We start from the raw sequence: 21,924 nt of genomic DNA, 5'->3' as shown, positions 1-21,924 counted from the left end.
TGAAAATGATTTTGAAAAAGATAAGATTTTTAAATTGAAAATTTGATTTGACTCATAAGAAACAACTAAATTTTTAAAAAGTTTTGAAAAAGTCAACTCAAATTTTCGAAATTTATGAGTGAAATAAGGGAAAGATATTTTTTTATTTTTAAATTTTTTAATGATGAGAGAGAAAAACAAGAAAAAGACTCAATGCATGAAAGTTTTGGATCAAAACAAATGATGCATGCAAGAACACTATGAATGTCAAGATGAACACCAAGAACATTTCGAATGTCAAGATGTACACCAAGAACTTATTTTTGAAAATTTTTAAGAAAAGAAAAACATGCAAGACACCAAACTTAGAAATTTTTAGTTTTTAGACACTATGAATGCAAGATTGCATATGAAAAACAAGATGAGACACAAAACAAGAAAATATGAAGATCAAACAAGAAGACTTATCAAGAACAACTTGAAGATCATGAAGAACACCATGCATGAATTTTTTCGAAAATTTTGAGAAAAAATAGAAATATACAATTGACACCAAACTTAAAAATTGACTCTAGACTTAAACAAGAAACATCAAATTTTTGGTTTTTATTATTTTATAAAATTTTTTTTTGGATTTTTTTAAAATTATTTGGAAAAAGAAAATAAGAAACTCAAAATTTTTCATAAAGATTCCAGGAATCCTGCAATGTTAGTCTAAAGTTTCAGTCTAAAGAGATTAGACAGGGTAGAACAAGCTTCAGCAGGACATTACATACAACAGCCAAATTGATGGGAATCAACTGACTCATGTGATGATAAAAGCATCATCTGAAACTCTAGAATTCATTCTTAAAAATTCTGAGGAATATAGAATAATTTATTTTTTTGTTTTTTGAAAATATTTTGAAAATAAAAATAACAAAAACAAAAAGTTTAAAATTAAAATAAAATTACCTAATCTGAGCAACAAGATGAACCGTCAGTTGTCCAAACTCGAACAATCCCCGGCAACGGCGCCAAAAACTTGGTGCACAAAATTGTGATCCTTAACAACGGCACCAAAAACTTGGTGCTCAAAACGTAATTCACACACTTTGTCACAACTTCGCACAACTAACCAGCAAGTGCACTGGTTAGTCCAAGTAATAAACCTTACGTGAGTAAGGGTCGATCCCACGGAGATTGTCGGCTTGAAGCAAGCTATGGTCACCTTGTAAATCTCAGTCAGGCGGATTCAAATGGTTATAGAGAATTGATAATTAAAACATAATTAAAATATAAACTAGGATAGAGGTACATATGTAATTCATTGGTGAGAATTTCAGATAAGCGTATAGAGATGCTTTCGTTTCTCCTGAACCTCTGCTTTCCTACTGTCTTCATCCAATCATTCCTACTCCCTTCCATGGCAAGCTTTATGTTGGGCATCACCGTTGTCAATGGCTACATCCCGTCCTCTCTGTGAAAATGGTCCAATGCGCTGTCACTGCATGGCTAATCATCTGTCGGTTCTCGATCATACTGGAATAGGATTTACTATCCTTTTGCGTCTGTCACTACGCCCAGCACTCGCGAGTTTGAAGCTCGTCACAGCCATCCCTTCCCAGATCCTACTCGGAATACCACAGACAAGGTTTAGACTTTCCGGATCTCAGGAATGGCCGTTCATGGGTTCTAACTTATACCACAAAGACTCTAATATCTCGGACTCGGTCCCCTGTATTAGATATCTAAGAGATACTCATTCTATCTCATCTTCATGTAGAACGGAAGTGGTTGTCAGACACGTGTTCATAAGTGAGAATGATGATGAGCGTCACATAATCATCATATTCATCATGTTCTTGGGTGCGAATGAATATCTTAGAATAGGAATAAGCTTGAATTGAATAGAAAAATAATAGTACTTTGCATTAATTCATGATGAACAGCAGAGCTCCATACCTTAATCTATGGTGTGTAGAAACTCTACCGTTGAAAATACATAAGAACAAGGTCTAGGCATGGCCGAATGGCCAGCCTCCAAAATCTGATCCAAAGATAAAACTAAAGATAAAAAGATGTAAATACAATAGTAATAAGTCCTATTTATACTAAACTAGTTACTAGGGTTTACAGAGATAAGTGAATGATGCAGAAATCCACTTCTGGGGCCCACTTGGTGTGTGCTTGGGTTGAGCATTAAAGCTTTCACGTGTAGAGGTCTTCCTTGGAGTTGAACGCCAGTTTATAACATGTTTCTGGCGTTTAACTCCACTTTGCAACCTGTTTCTGGCGTTTGACTCCAGAATGGGGCAGGGAGCTGGCGTTGAACGCCAGTTTGTGTCATCTAAACTCTTTCAAAGTATGGACTATTATATATTTATGGAAAGCCCTGGATGTCTACTTTCCAACGCAATTAAGAGCACGCCATTTGGAGTTCTGTAGCTCCAGAAAATCTACTTTGAGTGTAGGGAGGTCAGAATCCAACAGCATCTGCAGTCCTTCTTCAACCTCTGAATCAGATTTTTGCTCAAGTCCCTCAATTTCAGCCAGAAAATACCTAAAATCATAGAAAAACTCACAAACTCATAGTAAAGTCCAGAAATGTGATTTTTATTTAAAAACTAATAAAAATATATTAAAAACTAACTAAATCATACTAAAAACTATGTAAAAACAATGCCAAAAAGCGTATAAATTATCCGCTCATCACAACACCAAACTTAAATTGTTGCTTGTCCCCAAGCAACTGAAAATCAAATAAGATAAAAAGAAGAGAATATACTATAAATTCCAAAATATCAATGAAACTTAGCTCCAATCAGATGAGCGGGACTAGTAGCTTTTTGCCTCTTCAAAAGTTTTGCCATCTCACTTTATCTATTGAAGTTCAAAATGATTGGCATCTATAGAACTCAGACTTCAGATAGTGTTATTGATTCTCCTAGTTCAGTATGTTGATTCTTGAATCACAGCTACTTTATGAGTCTTGGCCGTGGCCCTAAGCACTTTATTTTCCAGTATTACCACCGGATACATAAATGCCACAGACACATAACTGGGTGAACCTTTTCAGATTGTGACTCAGCTTTGCTAAAGTCCCCAATTAGAGGTGTCCAGAGTTCTTACGCACACTCTTTTTTTGCTTTGGACCTTGACTTTAATCGCTCAGTCTCAAGTTTTCACTTGACACCTTCAAGCCACAAGCACATGGTTAGGGACAGCTTGGTTTAGCCGCTTAGGCCAAGATTTTATTCCTTTAGGCCCTCCTATCCACTGATGCTCAAAGCCTTGGATCCTTTTTACTACCATTGCCTTTTGGTTTTAAGGGCTATTGGCTTTTTCTGCTTGCTTTTTTTCTTTTTCTTTTTTTTCTCGCCATTTCTCTTTTCTTTTTTTTTCGCAATTTTTTTCTGCAAGCTTTTGTATTCACTGCTTTTTCTTGCTTCAAGAATCATTTTTATGATTTTTCAGATTATCAATAACATTCCTCTTTGTTCATCATTCTTTCAAGAGCCAACATATTTAACATTCATAAACTACAATATCAAAAGACATATGCACTGTTCAAGCATTCATTCAGAAAACAAAAAGTATTGTCACCACATCAAAATAATTAAACTAATTTCAAGGATGAATTCGAAACCATGTACTTCTTGTTCTTTTGTTTTTAGAACAGTTTTCATTTAAGAGAGGTGATGGATTCATAGGACATTCATAACTTTAAGGCATAGACACTTAGACACTAATGATCATATAGTAAAGACACAAACATAATTAAAACATAAAGCATAGTAAATGAAAAACAGGAAAATAAGAACAAGGAGATTAAGGAACAGGTCCACCTTAGTAAGGGTGGCGTCTTCCTCTTCTTGAAGAACCAATGGTGCTCTTGAGCTCCTCTATGTATCTTTCTTGCCTTTATTGCTCCTACCTCATAGCTCTTTGATCTTCTCTAATTTCATGGAGGATGATGGAGTGCTCTTGGTGCTCCATCCTTAGTTATCCCATGTTGAAACTTAATTCTCCTAGGGAGGTGTTGATTTACTCCCAATAATTCTATGGAGGAAAGTGCATCCCCTGAGGCATCTCAGGGATTTCATGGTGAGGAATTTTTTCATGCTCTTGTTGAGGTCTATGATCTCTTGTTTGTTCCATCCTTTTCTTAGTGATGGGCTTATCCTCATCAATGAGGATGTCTCCCTCTATGTCAATCCCAGCCAAATTACATAGATGGCAAATGAGGTGAGGAAAGGCTAACCTTGCCAAAGTGGATGACTTGTCAGCCACCTTGTAGAGTTCTTGAGGTATAATCTCATGAACCTCTACTTCCTCCCCAATCATGATACTATGGATAATGATGGCCCGGTCTACAGTAACTTCAGACCGGTTGCTAGTAGGAATAATTGAGCGCTGAATGAACTCCAGCCATCCTCTAGCTACAGACTTAAGGTCCAGTCTTCTCAATTGAACCGGCTTGCCTCTTGAGTCAACCTTCCATTGAGCTCCTTCTACACATATGTCCATGAAGACTTGGTCCAACCTTTGATCAAAGTTGACCCTTCTAGTGTAGGGGCGTGCGTTTTCTTCCATCATTGGCAAGTTGAACGCCAGCCTTACATTTTCTGGACTGAAATCTAAGTATTTTACCCGAACCATGGTAAGCCAATGCTTTGGATTCAGGTTCACACTTTGATCATGGTTCCTAGTAATCCATGCGTTTGCATAGAACTCTTAAACCATTAAGATCCTGACTTGTTGAATGGGGTTGGTGAGAACTTCCCAACCTCTTCTTTGGATCTCAAGTCGGATCTCCGGATACTCATTCTTTTTTAGCTTGAAAGGAACCTCAGGGATCACTTTCTTCTTGGCCACAACTTCATAGAAGTGGTCTTGATGGACCTTTGAGATGAATCTCTCTATCTCCCATGACTCAGAGTTGGAAGCAATTGCCTTCCCTTTCCTCTTTCTTGAGGATTCTCTGGCCTTAGGTGCCATTAATGGTTATGGAAAAACAAAAAGCAATGCTTTTACCACACCAAACTTAAAATGTTTGCTCGACCCCGAGCAAAAGAAGAGAGAAAGAAGGAGAAGAAGAAAAAGAATGGAGGAGAGGGAGAGAGGTGTGTATTCGGCTAAAGGTAAGAAGAAATAGTTGTGTTGTATGAAAATGAAGAAGGAATGAGGGGTTTATATAGGAGGTGGAGAGAGGTTTAGAGTTCGGCTATTAGGGTTGGGTTTAGGAGGGAAAAAAGTTTGAAATTTGGAGGTAGGTGGGGTTTATGGGGAAGAGTGGATGGATGTGAGTGGTGAAGAGGTGATGGGGAAGAGTGAGTGAGGTGATTGGTGAAAGGTATTTGGGGAAGAGAGTTATGAAAAGATGTGAAGAGGAGAGAAGAAGTGGTGGGGATCCTGTGGGTCCACAGATCCTGTGGGGATCCTGTGGGGTCCACAGATCCAGTGGGATCAAGGACTTAACATCCCTGCTCCAACTAGGCATGTAAAACGCACTTGCTGTGCAATCCTGGTGTTTAATGCCAGATTGCTGCTTGTTTCTGGCGTTTAACGCCAGGTAGATGCTTGTTTCTGGCGTTAAACGCCAGCTTGGTGCTTATTTCTGGCGTTAAATGCCAGACAGATGCTTGTTTCTGGCGTTTAAACGCCAGAATGCTCCTCCTCCAGGGTGTGCTATTTTTAATGCTATTTTTCATTCTGTTTTTTATTTTTCAGTAGTTTTTGTGACTCTACATGATCATCAACCTAATAAAATGTGAAATAACAAAAAGAAAATAAAATAGATATAATTAAATATCATTGGGTTACCTCCCAACAAGTGCTTCTTTAATGTCAATAGCTTGACAGTGAGCTCTCATAGAGCCTCACAGATAATCAGAGCAAGGTTGGAACTTCCCAACACCAAACTTAGAGTTTGAATGTGGGAGTTCAACACTAAACTTAGAGTTTGGTTGTGGCCTCCCAACACCAAACTTAGAGTTTGACTGTGGGGGCTTTGGTTGACTCTGTAGTGAGAGAAGCTTTTCATGCTTCCTCTCCATGGTTACAGAAGGAGATCCTTGAGTTTTAAACACAAGGTTGTCCTCATTCAGTTGAAGGACTAACTCTCCTCTGTCCACATCAATCACAGCTTTTGCTGTGGCCAGGAAGGGTCTTCCAAGGATGATGGATTCATCCTCATCCTTTCCAGTGTCTAGGAATATGAAATCAGCAGGGATGTAAAGGCCTTCAACCTTTACTAACACGTCCTCTTCTTGTCCATAAGCCTGTTTCATGGATTTGTTTGCCATCTCTAATGAGAATTTGGCAGCCTGCACCTCAAAGATTCCTAGTTTCTCTATTACAGAGAGTGGCATTAAGTTTATGCCTGACCCCAGGTCACACAGAGCCTTCTCAAAGGTCAATGTGCCTATGTTACAGGGAATTAGGAATTTATCAGGATCCTGTTTCTTTTGAGGTAATTTTTGCCTATCCAATGCATTCAGTTTATTGGTGAGCAAGGGAGGTTCATCTATCCAAGTCTCATTACCAAATAATTTGGCATTCAACTTCATGATTGCACCAAGGTACTTAGCAACTTGCTCTTCAATAACGTCTTCATTCTCTTCAGAAGAAGAATACTCATCAGAGCTCATGAAGGGCAGAAGGAGGTTTAATGGAATCTCTATGGTCTCTAGATGAGCCTCAGATTCCTTTGGTTCCTCAAAGGGATACTCCTTATTGGTCACTGAACGTCCTAGGAGGTCTTCCTCACTGGGATTCACGTCCTCCTCCTCCTCTTTGGATTCGGCCACACCAAGCAAGGTAATGGCCTTGCACTCTCTTTTTGGATTCTCTTCTGTATTGTTTGGGAGAGTACTAGGAGGGGTTTCAGTGACCCTTTTACTCAGCTGGCCCACTTGTGCCTCCAAATTTCTAATGGAGGACCTTGTTTCATTCATGAAACTTAAAGTGGCCTTAGATAGATCAGAGACTATATTTGCTAAGCTAGATGGATTCTGCTCAGAATTCTCTGTCTGTTGCTGAGTGGATGATGGGAAAGGCTTGCTATTGCTAAACCTGTTTCTTCCACCATTATTAAAGCCTTGTTAAGGCTTTTGTTGGTCCTTCCATGAGAAATTTGGATGATTTCTCTATGAGGGATTATAGGTATTTCCATAGGGTTTCCCTATGTAATTCACCTCTGCTATTGCAGGGTTCTCAAGATCATAAGCTTCTTCTTCAGAAGAAGCCTCTTGAGTACTGTTGGATGCAGCTTGCATTCCATTCAGACTCTGAGAAATCATATTGACTTGTTGAGTCAATATTTTGTTCTGAGCTAATATGGCATTCAGAGCATCAATTTCAAGAACTCTCCTCCTCTGAGGCGTCCCATTACTTATAGGATTCCTCTCAGAAGTGTACATGAACTGGTTATTAGCAACCATGTCAATGAGTTCCTGAGCTTCTGCAGGCATTTTCTTTAGGTGAATGGATCCGCCTACAGAATGATCTAGTGACATCTTTGATAGCTCAGACAGACCATCATAGAATATATCCAGGATGGTCCATTCTGAAAGCATGTCAGATGGACACTTTTTGGTCAGTTGCTTATATCTCTCCCAAGCTTCATAGAGGGATTCACCTTCTTTCTGTCTGAAGGTTTGAACATCCACTCTAAGCTTACTAAGCTTTTGAGGAGGAAAGAACTTGGCTAAGAAAGTCGTGACCAGCTTATCCCAAGAGTTCAGGCTATCTTTAGGTTGAGAGTCCAACCATATTTTAGCTCTGTCTCTTACAGCAAACGGGAAAAGCATGAGCCTGTAGACCTCAGGATCAACCCCATTGGTCTTAACAGTATCACAGATCTGCAAGAATTCAGTTAAAAGCTGAAAAGGATCTTCAGATGGAAGTCCATGAAACTTGCAGTTCTGTTGCATCAGAGAAACTAATTGAGGTTTAAGCTCAAAATTGTTTGCTCCAATGGCAGGGATTGAGATGCTTCTTCCATGTAAGTTGGAATTTGGTGCAGTAAAGTCACCAAGCATCTTCCTTGCATTGTCATTATTTTCGGTCATATCTCCTTCTTTTTCGAAAATTGCAGTAAAGTTCTCTTCAGAGTGTTATGTTTTAGCTTCTCTTAGCTTCCTCTTCAGAGTCCTTTCAGGTTTCGGATCAGCTTCAAGAATGTTCTTGTCCTTGCTCCTGCTCATACGAAAAAGAAGGGAACAGAAAATAATAGGGATCCTCTTTGCCACAGTAGAGAGGTTCCTTTATGTGAGTAGAATAGAAGAATAGAAAAAGAAAAAGATAAGAATCCAAACACAAGGGAGAGGAGTGGGTTCGAATTCTGAGTGAAAGAATGGTGTTAGTAGATAAATAAATAAATAGAAGGGGATGAGATGAGAGAATTCGAAAAATAAAATAAAATTTTTATTTTTAATTTAAAAATTAAAGTTAAAATTCGAAAATTAAAAAGAAAAATGAAATTAAATTAAATTAAAATATAATACAATTAGTTAATTGAAAAGGAATTTCGAAAAAGAGGAAGGTGATTTTCAAAAATTAGAGAGAGAGTTAGTTAGGTAGTTTTGAAAAAGATAAAAATCAAACAAAAAGTCAAGTGGTTAATTGAAAAAGATTTAAAAATCAAATTTGAAAAGATAAGAAGTTAGAAAAGATTTTGAAATTGATTTTGAAAAAGATGTGATTGAAACTTATTTTGAAAAAGATTTGAAAAAGAAACTTAAAAAGATTTGATTTTGGAAATTAAAGTTGATTACTTGACTAACAAGAAACAAAAAATATATGATTTTAAAATTTAAAGATTGAGCCTTTCTTACTAGGCAAGTAACAAACTTAATATTTTTTAATCAATCACATTAATTGTTAGTAAAGATTTGAAGTTATGAAACAAAATAAGAAAAAGATTTTTGAAAATAAATTTAGAATTTTCGAAAATTATGAAAGAAAAATGAAAAAGATTTGATTTTTGAAAACGATTTTGAAAAAGATAAGATTTTTAAATTGGAAATTTGATTTGACTCATAAGAAACAACTAAATTTTTAAAAAGTTTTGAAAAAGTCAACTCAAATTTTCGAAATTCATGAGTGAAATAAGGGAAAGATATTTTTTTATTTTTGAATTTTTTAATGATGAGAGAGAAAAACAAGAAAAAGACTCAATGCATGAAAGTTTTGGATCAAAACAAATGATGCATGCAAGAACACTATGAATGTCAAGATGAACACCAAGAACACTTCGATTGTCAAGATGAACACCAAGAACACTTCGAATGTCAAGATGAACACCAAGAACTTATTTTTGAAAATTTTTAAGAAAAGAAAAACATGCAAGACACCAAACTTAGAAATTTTTAGTTTTTAGACACTATGAATGCAAGAATGCATATGAAAAACAAGATGAGACACAAAACAAGAAAATATGAAGATCAAACAAGAAGACTTATCAAGAACAACTTGAAGATCATGAAGAACACCATGGATGAATTTTTTCAAAAATTTTGAGAAAATAGAAATATGCAATTGATACCAAACTTAAAAATTGACTCTAGACTTAAACAAGAAACATCAAATTTTTGGTTTTTATTATTTTATAAAATTTTTTTTTGGATTTTTCGAAAATTATTTGGAAAAAGAAAATAAGAAACATAAAATTTTTAATAAAGATTCCAGGAATCATGCAATGTTAGTCTAAAGCTTCAGTCTAAAGAGATTAGACAGGGCAGAACAAGCTTCAGCAGGACATTACATACAACAGCCAAATTGATGGAAATCAACTGACTCATGTGATGATAAAAGCATCATCTGAAACTCTAGAATTCATTCTTAAAAATTCTGAAGAATATAGAATAATTTATTTTTTTGTTTTTTGAAAATTTTTTGAAAATAAAAATAACAAAAACAAAAAGTTTAAAAATAAAATAAAATTACCTAATCTGAGCAACAAGATGAACCGTCAGTTGTCCAAACTCGAACAATCCCCGGCAACGGCGCCAAAAACTTGGTGCATGAAATTGTGATCCTTAACAACGGCGCCAAAAACTTGGTGCTCAGAACGTCATTCACACACTTTGTCACAACTTCGCACAACTAACCAGCAAGTGCACTGGGTCGTCCAAGTAATAAACCTTACGTTAGTAAGGGTCGATCCCACGGAGATTGTCGGCTTGAAGCAAGCTATGGTCACCTTGTAAATCTCAGTCAGGCGGATTCAAATGGTTATAGAGAATTGATAATTAAAACATAATTAAAATATAAACTAGGATAGAGGTACTTATGTAATTCATTGGTGAGAATTTCAGATAAGCGTATAGAGATACTTTCGTTTCTCCTGAACCTCTTCTTTCCTGCTGTCTTCATCCAATCATTCCTACTCCCTTCCATGGCAAGCTTTATGTTGGGCATCACCGTTGTCAATGGCTACATCCCGTCCTCTCTGTGAAAATGGTCCAATGCGCTGTCACTGCATGGCTAATCATCTGTCGGTTCTCGATCATACTAGAATAGGATTTACTATCCTTTTGCGTCTGTCACTACGCCCAGCACTCGCGAGTTTGAAGCTCGTCACAGCCATCCCTTCCCAGATCCTACTCGGAATACCACAGATAAGGTTTAGACTTTCCGGATCTCAGGAATGGCCGTCCATGGGTTCTAACTTATACCACGAAGACTCTAATATCTCAGACTCGGTCCCCTGTATTAGATATCTAAGAGATACTCATTCTATCTCATCTTCATGTAGAACGGAAGTGGTTGTCAGGCACGTGTTCATAAGTGAGAATGGTGATGAGCGTCACATAATCATCACATTCATCATGTTCTTGTGTGCGAATGAATATCTTAGAATAGGAATAAGCTTGAATTGAATAGAAAAACAGTAGTACTTTGCATTAATTCATGAGGAACAGCAGAGCTCCACACCTTAATCTATGGTGTGTAGAAACTATACCGTTGAAAATACATAAGAACAAGGTCTAGGCATGGCCGAATGGCCAGCCTCCAAAATGTGATCCAAAGATAAAACTAAAGATAATAAGATGTAAATACAATAGTAAAAAGTCCTATTTATACTAAACTAGTTACTAGGGTTTACAGAGATAAGTGAATAATGCAGAAATCTACTTCTGGGTTTCACTTGGTGTGTGCTTGGGTTGAGCATTGAAGCTTTCATGTGTAGAGGTCTTCCTTGGAGTTGAACGCCAGTTTATAATGTGTTTCTGGCGTTTAACTCCACTTTGCAACCTGTTTCTGGCGTTTGATTCCAGAATAGGGCAGGGAGCTGGCGTTGAACGCCAGTTTGCGTCATCTAAACTCGGGCAAAGTATGGACTATTATATATTTCTGGAAAACCCTAGATGTCTACTTTCCAACGCAATTGAGAGCACGCCATTTGGAGTTGTGTAGCTCCAGAAAATCTACTTTAAGTGCAGGGAGGTCAGAATCCAACAGCATCTGCAGTCCTTCTTCAACCTCTGAATCAGATTTTTGCTCAGGTCCCTCAATTTCAGCCAGAAAATACCTGAAATCACAGAAAAATACACAAACTCATAGTAAAGTCCAGAAATGTGATTTTTATTTAAAAACTAATAAAATATATTAAAAACTAACTAAATCATACTAAAAACTATGTAAAAACAATGCCAAAAAGCGTATAAATTATCCGCTCATCAGAGGCCATTTCGGAGGTGAGCGAACAACCACCAAGGTTCTCCAATGTGGCTTCTACTGGCCTACTCTCTATAGAGACTCCCGAGAGTTCGTACATAACTGTGACAGTTGCCAGAGAGCTGGTAATCTGGCTCATGGTTACGCCATTCCTCAACAAGGGATCTTGGAGATTGAGTTGTTTGATGTATGGGGTATTGACTTCATGGGGCCTTTCCCACCATCATACTCAAACACGTATATTCTGGTGGCAGTAGATTATGTATCTAAATGGGTAGAGGCAATTGCAACACCCACTAATTATACTAAGACAGTGCTGAAGTTCCTCTAGAAACATATCTTCAGCAGGTTTGGTGTCCCTAGAGTACTAATCAGTGATGGGGGCACTCACTTCCGCAATAAACAGCTTTACTCTGATATGGTTCGATATGGAATTAGCCACAAAGTAGCAACTCCATATCATCCACAGACAACTGGGCAAGCTGAAATCTCTAACAGAGAACTAAAAAGAATCCTGGAACGGACTGTAATTACCCGTAGAAGGGATTGGGCAAGAAGTCTGGATGATGCTTTATGGGCATACAGAACAGCATTCAAGACTCCCACAGGGACCTTTCCATACCATCTTGTGTATGGGAAAGCATGCCATTTCCCAGTGGAACTGGAACACAAGGCCTACTGGGCAACCAGATTCCTAAATCTTGTTGCCAAGTTAGCTGGAGAGAAAAGATTGCTCCAGTTGAATGAGTTAGAGGAATTCAGACTCAATGCTTTTGAAAATGCAAAAATTTACAAGGAGAAAGCAAAAAGGTGGCATGATAAGAAACTGTCATCCAGAGTCTTTGAGCCAAGACAGAAAGTTCTGCTATTCAACTCTAGGCTCAAATTGTTTCCCGGGAAACTGAAATCCTGGTGGAAGGGACCATATGTGATTATGAGTGTGTCACCATATGGGTATGTAGAGCTTCAAGATATTGACTCTAATAAGAGGTTCATTGTTAATAGACAGAGAGTCAAGCATTATCTTGAAGGCAATGTTGAGCAAGAATGCTCAAAGTTGAGACTAGATTAAAGCTCAGTAAAGTCCAGCTAAAGACAATAAAGAAGCGCTTGCTGGGAGGCAACCCAGCCATTAGTGAAGTTTATTTGTTATTCATATAATAATTATAAGAGTTTGATATAAATTATCTTCAAGGTTAATTATCAATTGCAAGAATTCACAGAGTTACAGAAGGATTCAAAGCATAAAGTAGAGAAAAGGAGCTCACTGGCACAAAAACACCAGTAAGAGGTATTTTGGGCGTTAAACGCCAGAATGGTGCCCATTCTGGCGTTTAACGCCAGTAAAGATAACTTTCTGGGCGTTAAACGCCAGAATGGGTACCATTCTGGGCGTTAAACGCCAGAATGGGTACCATTCTGGGCGTTTAACACCAGAATTGCAGCATCCTGGGCGTTTAGAAAAATGCCCAGTGATAAAGGCTTTCTGGCGTTTAACGCCAGCCAGGGTACCTGGCTGGGCGTTAAACGCCCAAAACAAGCAACAAATGGGCGTTAAACGCCCAAAACAAGCAACAACTGGGCGTTTAACGCCAGAAGTGTGGAAGGGAGGAAGTTTGTTTTTCACTTCAATTTTTTTCAAATTTTCATGTTTCCATCCATGATTTCTTGCATGAACATGTTACAAATTCTCATTTTTTAATTTCAATTTCAAAATAATCTCAAGCTAAAAAAATCTTTCTTCATTCTTCTTCAACTTCTTTTCAAATCTTTTTTAAAACTCATCTATCTTTTTAAATTCTTTTCAAATCTTTTTCAAATCATCTAATTATCTTTTCAAAAATTAGATTTATCTTTTTCAAATCTCTCCCTTGTCTTTTCAATTTTAAAACTACATCTTTTGCATATCATAATTATCTTTTTACAAATCATATCTTCTAGCATATCTTTTTTAAAATTTTCGAACACACCCCTTCCTCTTTAAATTCACATTCGGCCACCCCTCTTCTCCACAATTCGAATTTGTCTCTCCTTCTATTCCCCTCCTTTCCTTTCTTTTGCTTGAGGACAAGCAAACCTCTAAGTTTGGTGTGCTTTTCGTGATCACTGAGCTAAGACTCACTAAGATCATGGCTCCTAAAGAAAAACAAACCACTTCAAGAGGCAAGAAAGAGAATATTCCAAAACCACTTTAGAATCAAGAGAGGTTCTTAACCAAAGAACATGCAGACCATAACTACAAAATAATGGGTCTAAGATCAATGATCCCAGAAGTTATATTCGATCTGAAAGAAGACGAATATCCAGAGATCCAAGAGCAAATTCGAAAAAGAGGCTGGGAAATTCTGGCTAATCCTGAGACAAAGGTGGGTAGAAATATGGTTCAGGAATTCTACTCAAATCTGTGGCAAACAGATAAGCAGAGATTAACTGGAGCCGCCTTCTATACCTTTTGAACCTTGGTCAGAGGGAAGATTATTTACTTCCACCAGGACAAAATAAGAGAGGTCTTCAAGCTGCCTCAACTACAAGATGATCCAGAATCCTTTAATAGGAGAATGGTGAGATTTGATAAGCGCTTAGACCAAGTTCTAGAGGACATATGCATCCCTGGAACCAAGTGGATAACCAATACAAAGGGTGTCCCAAATCAACTCAAGAGAGGAGATCTCAAACCAATTGCTAGGGGCTGGCTGGACTTCATTGGGCGTTCTATACTGCCTACCATCAACCGCTCTGAAGTCACTGTCAAAAGAGCAGTGATGATCCACTGCATTATGCTGGGAAACGAAGTGGAGATTCATCATCTGATTTCTTGTCAGCTTTACACAATGGCAAACAAGAACTCCACTGATGCCAAATTGGCTTACCCAAGCCTAATCTCTCTGCTATGTAAAGATGCTAGGGTGAAGATGGGAGTGGATGAGTATATCTCAGTCGAGCACCCAATTACCAAAAAGGTAATGGAAGGACAACAAGTGTAGGATAACTCCATCAAAAAAAGGGCACAAGAGTTCCTCCCAGAAATCCCTCAGATAGACTACTGGACCCGCCTAGAAGCATCTGTCATCAAGTTGCAAGAAGCTATGGATCAACTGAAAGAAGAGCAGCAAACCGAAAATAACATGCTCTGCAAACTACTGAAGGAACAAGAGAAGCAAGGGCTTGAGCTACAGGAGCTGAAGCACCACAAGCTGTCTCTTGAAGGGCCAGACACCCCACAGATTGAAGGAGCATCCATCTCCCAAGATAAAGGTTGTTGAGTCCTAATCGTAACACTGTGATAACTTTTGCTATTAGAGATCTACCTTAGGAGTCATATGAATAATAGTAATTAGTATCTTTATTTTTATTTTCTTATTATCTCCAATTAAGCTATAATTTATTTTTCTCATCATCATTAAACATGAATAAAATGGCAGATTTTTTAGAATAAAGAGGCAATTTTATTTTCGAGTTCTTAATAAGAAAAATTCAAATTATTTATATGTGGTGACAATACTTTTTGTCTTCTGAATGAATGCTTGAACAGTGCATAATTTTTGATAGTGAAGTTTATGAATGTTTAATTTGTTGGCTCTTGAAAGAATAATGAAAAAGGAGAAATGTTATTGATAATCTGAAAAATCATAAAATTGATTCTTGAAGCAAGAAAAAGCAGTGAATACAAAGCTTGCGGAAAAAAAAAGAAAAGAGAAAAAGAAAAAGAACAAGCAAGCAGAAAAAGCCAATAGCCCTTTAAACCAAAAGGCAAGGGTAAAAAGGATCCAAGGCTTTGAGCATTAATGGGTAGGAGGGCCTAAAGGAATGAAATCCTGGCATAAGCGGCTAAACCAAGCTGTCCCTAACCATGTGCTTGTGGCGTGAAGGTGTCAAGTGAAAAGCTTGAGACTGAGCGGTTAAAGTCGTGATCCAAAGCAAAAAGAGTGTGTTTAAGAACTCTAGACACCTCTAATTAGGGATTTTAGCAAAGCTAAGTCACAATCTGAAAAGGTTCACCCAGTTATGTGTCTGTGGCATTTATGTATCCGGTGGTAATACTGGAAAACAAAGTGCTTAGGGCCACAGCTAAGACTCATAAAGTAGCTGTGTTCAATAATCAACATACTAAACTAGAAGAATTAATAACACTATCTGAATTCTGAGTTCCAATAGATGCCAATCATTCTGAACTTCAAAGGATAAATGGAGGTGCCAAAATTGTTCGGAAGCAAAAAGCTACTAGTCCCGCTCATCTAAGGAGAATTTAAGCTTCATATGAAACTCTGAGATGTTATTGCCTCTTGATTTCCTTTCTATCCTATTTTATTTATCTAGTTGCTTGAGGACAAGCAACATTTTAAGTTTGGTATTGTGATGAGCGGATATTTTATACGCGTTTTGGGGGTATTTTCATATAGTTTTTAGTAGGATCTAGCTACTTTTAGTATATTTTTATTAGTTTTTATGCAAAAATCATATTTCTGGACTTTACTATGAGTTTGTGTGTTTTTCTGTGATTTCAGGTATTTTCTGGCTGAAATTGAGGGACCTGAGCAAAAATCTGATTCAGAGGCTGAAAAAGGACTGTAGATGTTGTTGGATTCTAACCTCCATGCACTCAAAATGGATTTTCTAGAGCTACAGAAGCCCAATTGGCACGCTCTCAATTGCGTTGGAAAGTAAATATCCAGGACTTTCAAGAAATATATAATAGTCCATACTTTATCCTAGTTTTGATGATGCAAATTGGTATTTACCGCCAAGTCTTTACCCTATTCTGGCGTTAAACGCCAGAACTGGCATAAAAACTGGAGTTAAACGCCAAAAACAGGCAGCAACTTGGCGTTTAACTCCAAGAAAAGTATCTACACATGGAAGCTTCAATACTTAGCCCAAGCACACACGAAGTGGGCCCCGAAAGTGGATTTCTGCACTATCTATCTTAGTCTACTCATTTTCTGCAAACCTAGGTCACTAGCTTAGTATAAAAACTACTTTTAGAGATTTATTTTGTATCTCATGACATTTTCACGTTTTATATTGTATCTCTACGGCATGAGTCTCTAAACTCCATGATTGGGGGTGAGGAGCTCTGCTGTGTCTCGATGAATTAATGCAATTACTTCTATTTTCTATTCAACACACTTGTTTCTGTTCTAAGATATTCACTCGTACTTAACCATGAAAAATGTGATTATCCGTGACACTCATCATCATTCTCAACCTATGAACACGTGCCTAACAACCACTTACGTTCTATCTGTAATAGCTTGAGTGTATATCTCTTGGGTTCCTAGTTCAGGAGTTTGATTGCCTCTCTTGACAACAGAGCGTTCAACTCCATGAATCCAGAGTCTTCGTAGTAAAAGCTAGAATCAATTGGCAGCATTCTTGAGATCCGGAACGTCTAAACCTTGTCTGTGATATTCTGAGTAGGATCTGAGAAGGGATGACTGTGACGAGCTTCAAACTCACAAGTATTGGGCGTAGTGACAAACACAAAAGGATCAATGGGTCTTATTCCAACACAGGTGAGAACCGACAGATGATCAGCCATGTACATGGACCTTTTTCACTGAGAGGACGGATGGTAGCCATTGACAACGGTGATCCACCAATATACAGCTTGCCATGGAAGGAACCTTGCGTGCATGAAGAACAAGATAGTAGGAAAGCAGAACTTCAGAAGACAGAGCATCTCCAAAACCTCAATCTGTTCCCAATTACTGCATAACAAGTATTTATTTGATGCTCTTTTACTTTTTACTATTGAAATTAAGAATTATCATTGATTTCCTGACTAAGAATTACAAGATAAACATAGCTTGCTTCAAGCTGACAATCTCCGTGGGATCCACCCTTACTCACGTAAGGTATTACTTGGACGACCCAGTGCACTTGCTGGTTAGTGGCATCGGAGTTGTGAAAAGTGTAATTCACAATTTTGTGCACCAATAATGAAGAAATCCACTTCTGGGGCTCACTTGGTGTGTGTTTGGGCTGAGCATTGAAGCTTTTTCGTGCTTGGGCTGTTCCTGGAGTTAAACGCCAGATTTGGTGCCAGTTTGGCCGTTTAACTCCAATTCTAGTGCCAGTTTGGGCGTTTAAACGCCAGAATTCCTTGGGCTGACTTTGAACACCAGTTTGAGCCATCAAATCTCGGGCAAAGTATGAACTATTATATATTTCTAGAAAGCCCAGGTTGTCTACTTTTCAACGCAATTAAGAGCGCGCCAATTGGGCTTCTGTAGCTCCAGAAAATCCACTTGGAGTGCAGGGAGGTCAGAATCCAACAGCATCTGCAGTTCTTTTTCAGCCTCTGAATCAGATTTTTGCTCAAGTCCCTCAATTTCAGTCAGAAAATACCTGAAATTACAGAAAAACACACAAACTCATAGTAAAGTCTAGAAATGTGATTTTTTCATAAAAACTAATAAAAATATAATAAAAACTAACTAAAACATACTAAAAACAATGCCAAAAAGGGTATAAATTATCCGCTCATCAATACCAATTGTTTTCTTGGACCGATTGAATCCCTAGAGAGGGCAAACAAGAAACTTTCTTTATTCCCTAGTGCTGAAGGGGAAGATCTGTTGATTAATCAAGCTTTCAACATCTCCCACTTCATTAATCAAAAACCATTGAGGAATAATCCAAAGATTAATCCTCGAGAATACGACTTCTCAGCCTAGTATCAACGCCGTGAGCCCACAAAAAGTGCTGACTGGGGGGCTCTAGGAATACAAGAACTACTAAGGCTCTCCCATTTCTCACTTACAACGCTTCCATGGATGATTGGAGTGGTAACCTGCTTTTGGAACAAAACAACCAACAAATTCCACCTCCCTTGTGGAATGATCGGAATGTCTCTTTTGGACGTAACCGCCATCACAGGGCTTCCAGTAAACTCTCCAGATTGTACTCCTAACATGCAACTGGAACACCAATACACTTTCATCTTGACCAGTTCTTACAACGATTTCATTGCTAATAACACGGGTGCTGAAAGTACTGATGTTACAGATGATAAACATGTAGCCTTTTTATTCTATTAGCTAAATGCAATCCTTTTTTGTTCTCGAAGCATTCAAATGACGAAGCTCTTTTTTCCCTTGGCCGCTTTGCTTCACGAAGGGAAAGTTCTTAACTTGGCCAAGCTTCTTTTAGGGCACATTTTCGAAGAACTTGGCCAATTTGTTAAATGCCTCCGAGACAATAGTATAATCAGTACAAGTGGCCCTCTCTGGCTCCTCCAACTATGGCTCAATGCCATTTTCAAAAAATTTATGATGAAACCTGGAGGTGGTGGCACTGATAAATAGCACATCGAAGGTTTTCGATTAGATGACTATAAACCCAACTTCCCAGATACACAAACAGTGAGGACCGATTCTGGGCTGTCTTTTCTCTCTTCCACTCCTGCAAAGTTTTCGACAATGAGGATCTAGATTTTGCCCCCTTTTTACGCCGAATACGTGGTCCTGCATGGCTCGATCACCTACTTTTCCCACATGACACAGCAAAAAGTGAACTGGCTAATCGAAATTTGGCAAATCTATTAGCTGTTCAAATAATTCCGATAGGATTACCCCAACACAAGAAGGAAAAGCTCAATGTGACATTATATGCTCCTCACTTTACAGCCAGACAGCCAGAATTTTCACAGGCCATCCCGATCCCTTTTCCTCGGAACAACAAACCACTCTATCATGTTACTCTGTCTTCTCAACGTGACCTTGATTTCCTCCTCACAACAAATCAATAACACAAAGATCACCTCAATTTCCTTGTTTATGACTCCAGCACATATGTCACTAAATCTTGTCTCGAATGGTGGACTACCTACTACTCTAAGTACAATCGTACTTTAGAGGCAATTCAGCAATCTGTCATTCGAACAGATCCTGCTGCTGAAAGTTCTCCCAAAAAGTCATAAAAAAGAAAAGCTGATACCACAACTTCTTCCCATCAACCACAACACAAAAGTTGAAGAACCCCTACCAGGACTTCCAAAAAGGTAACCATTACCCATTTACTGTTCCACACATAATCATACACCTCGAACTAACACATCTGAAAATCACATCTACATATTAACTTTCAATTTTCATTTCTTCATCAGTTACGGTTACAATCGTCAAGTGAGAGTTCTGATGGAAATTAGCAAAACATTCGGAAAATCTTTGCTGCTTCTCCTCAATCAGAGGATATAGCTGACTCAGATCCTGGTTCCCAGCTAATTCGAGAACCCAGATTTATTCCGGTAACATAATTATCTCTATACATTCTTATTTAAATTGAAATAAATTTTAAACTTATAAATGTGTACCTTTTTACCAGCCTACCACTGTTGCTCAATCAATTTCATCTTTTGTGGCACCTGATCAACCAATTCTACAACAACATCATGACCCAAGACACTCCACATCTCATGATTCAATTCAATTCACAGGCCCTATTCAACCAATTCCAACTATTTTTCCGCCTGTTCCTCATACAGCACAGATGGTTGACCTGACAGCAGATCCCTTACAGCATTCTTCAGCAGACACCCATATACTTGAGTCAACCTCACCAAACAATCAAGCTGCACTTTTTGTAGAAAACCAGGTGGCTCCAGACTCTGAATCTGCTTCTAGAATCGCTGACACCACCAATTCAGATTCTCCTCGATCTAGGGTCTTAGAGACTCCTCCAAAACTGCCTAGTCCTCCTCAACAGGCTGATTTTCAAACTCCCCTTAGACAAGTGTCTGAACCATTGGATGCCTCCACTACTCCCACAAGTGCTACATTGGCCAGTCTGATCTCTGTTCTGGACCAAGTTATTCAAGAGGATGAAGTACCTGTACTAGTGCCAACACTCCCAAAGCCTGCTACATCAAGACCTTCATTCGAATTAAGTGCTGACACCCAAGAACAGCTTCGATCTATTCCGCTGGTCATCTGTCAAACCTCTCGCATTTCGGAAATGCTTTCAGGAAGGGTGCCCCTACATTGGTTTCAACTCATTCCCAGCTGCATAGTGTCGCTAAGGGCTCGCTGCCTTTCCTTTCTAGCTATCACTCTTTTTCCCCAGAAATCAAAATCATCACCTTGGCATATTCATAAAGCTTTTGGATCATCCTCCTGCCACATGGATTAATGATACAATTCTTAACCAACTTTTGTCTGAGCTTTTGAATTCCTCTTTTGAAATTCTGGCTACCTTACCACATTCTGCCTCAATTCAAAAATTCAAGCAGCTTCTCAATGAGAGCGTAGCTTTTCAATTTCAACTCCAGGAAACAGAGACTGAGGAAGCTAAGGTTAAATCTAATATAGAAAGTTGTATTGTAGCCCTTCGACCAGTTCAAGCTTCCCATGAGGAATTCGATTTGAGGATTGCTCATACTATTTCTATCCATGCTTTTTATGACAAAGAAGAAGAAAAACTTGAAGCGAAACTGGCTCGGATTAATGAAAAGCTTGCAAAAATACGTCAGAGATGAGCTATCATAGCCAAACCTCTGGCCACTGCCCAACAGGAACAACAACACCTTATCCTAGAGCTTGTTTCAATTGAAACTAAACAAGAAGAGTTTGAAAAGAAACTTGAGAAAGTTCAATTTGACAAATTTAAACAAATTGAGGTGCTTTCGACTCTAGACAGCAGAAGGGCAAAGCTACGCTCTGATTTAGCACACCTATTGGCACCTTGAATTTCTTTTCATTTCAAGTCTCTCTCTGTATGACATTTTTTTATGAATTTGTGTGTACTGAACTCTAATTCTTCCAATAATAGTATTGCTTCAAGTACTTTCCATTAATCGAGTTAATTATTCTTTTTGACTCGATATCTTTAATCTGATAGGCATTTCCAGAATATGTCCCTATCATTTGAAAAGGTCCTTCCCATGCATGAGACCATTTACCAAAAAATTTTGATTTGTTTTCCATTGGTAAAACAACTTTCAAAACCAGTTCACCTATATCAAAATATTTTTCCTTGATTCGACGATTATAACTTCGAGCAATACTTGCTTTTTGTCGAATCATATTATCGAGTGCCAAGATTCACTCCAAATCCAACTCATTCAATTCAGCGAACATTACATTCCAGTAATCATCGACTGGTAAGTCGCTCTGCTTCGATATTCTTAAAGTGTTTAGATTTATTTCTAATGGTAGCACTGCATCATGACCATATACCAACTTATATGGAGAAGTACCTTTCGAACCACCTTGGTAAGTTTCGATAAGCCCACAATACTTGGCTTAAGGTTTCATGCCACGTTCGAGGCTTATTCCCAATATG

The 21,924-nt window shown here is 38.1% G+C and overlaps 1 non-coding gene across 1 annotated transcript; it reads left to right on the top strand.

The window, feature by feature from the left end:
* The first annotated feature begins 7,536 nt into the window (after positions 1 to 7,536).
* Positions 7,537 to 7,640, top strand: LOC148562444 (small nucleolar RNA R71). Its single transcript, XR_015888055.1, has one exon. It is a non-coding gene; the product is annotated as a small nucleolar RNA R71 (small nucleolar RNA).
* Positions 7,641 to 21,924: the final 14,284 nt, after the last annotated feature.

This window comes from Arachis ipaensis, chromosome B6 (assembly GCF_059453495.1).
Source record: "Arachis ipaensis isolate K30076 ecotype BB chromosome B6, ASM5945349v1, whole genome shotgun sequence".
Classification (NCBI taxonomy): domain Eukaryota; kingdom Viridiplantae; phylum Streptophyta; class Magnoliopsida; order Fabales; family Fabaceae; genus Arachis; species Arachis ipaensis.
Note: the sequence above shows the minus strand (reverse complement) of the source record. Positions and strands in the feature narration are given on the sequence as shown.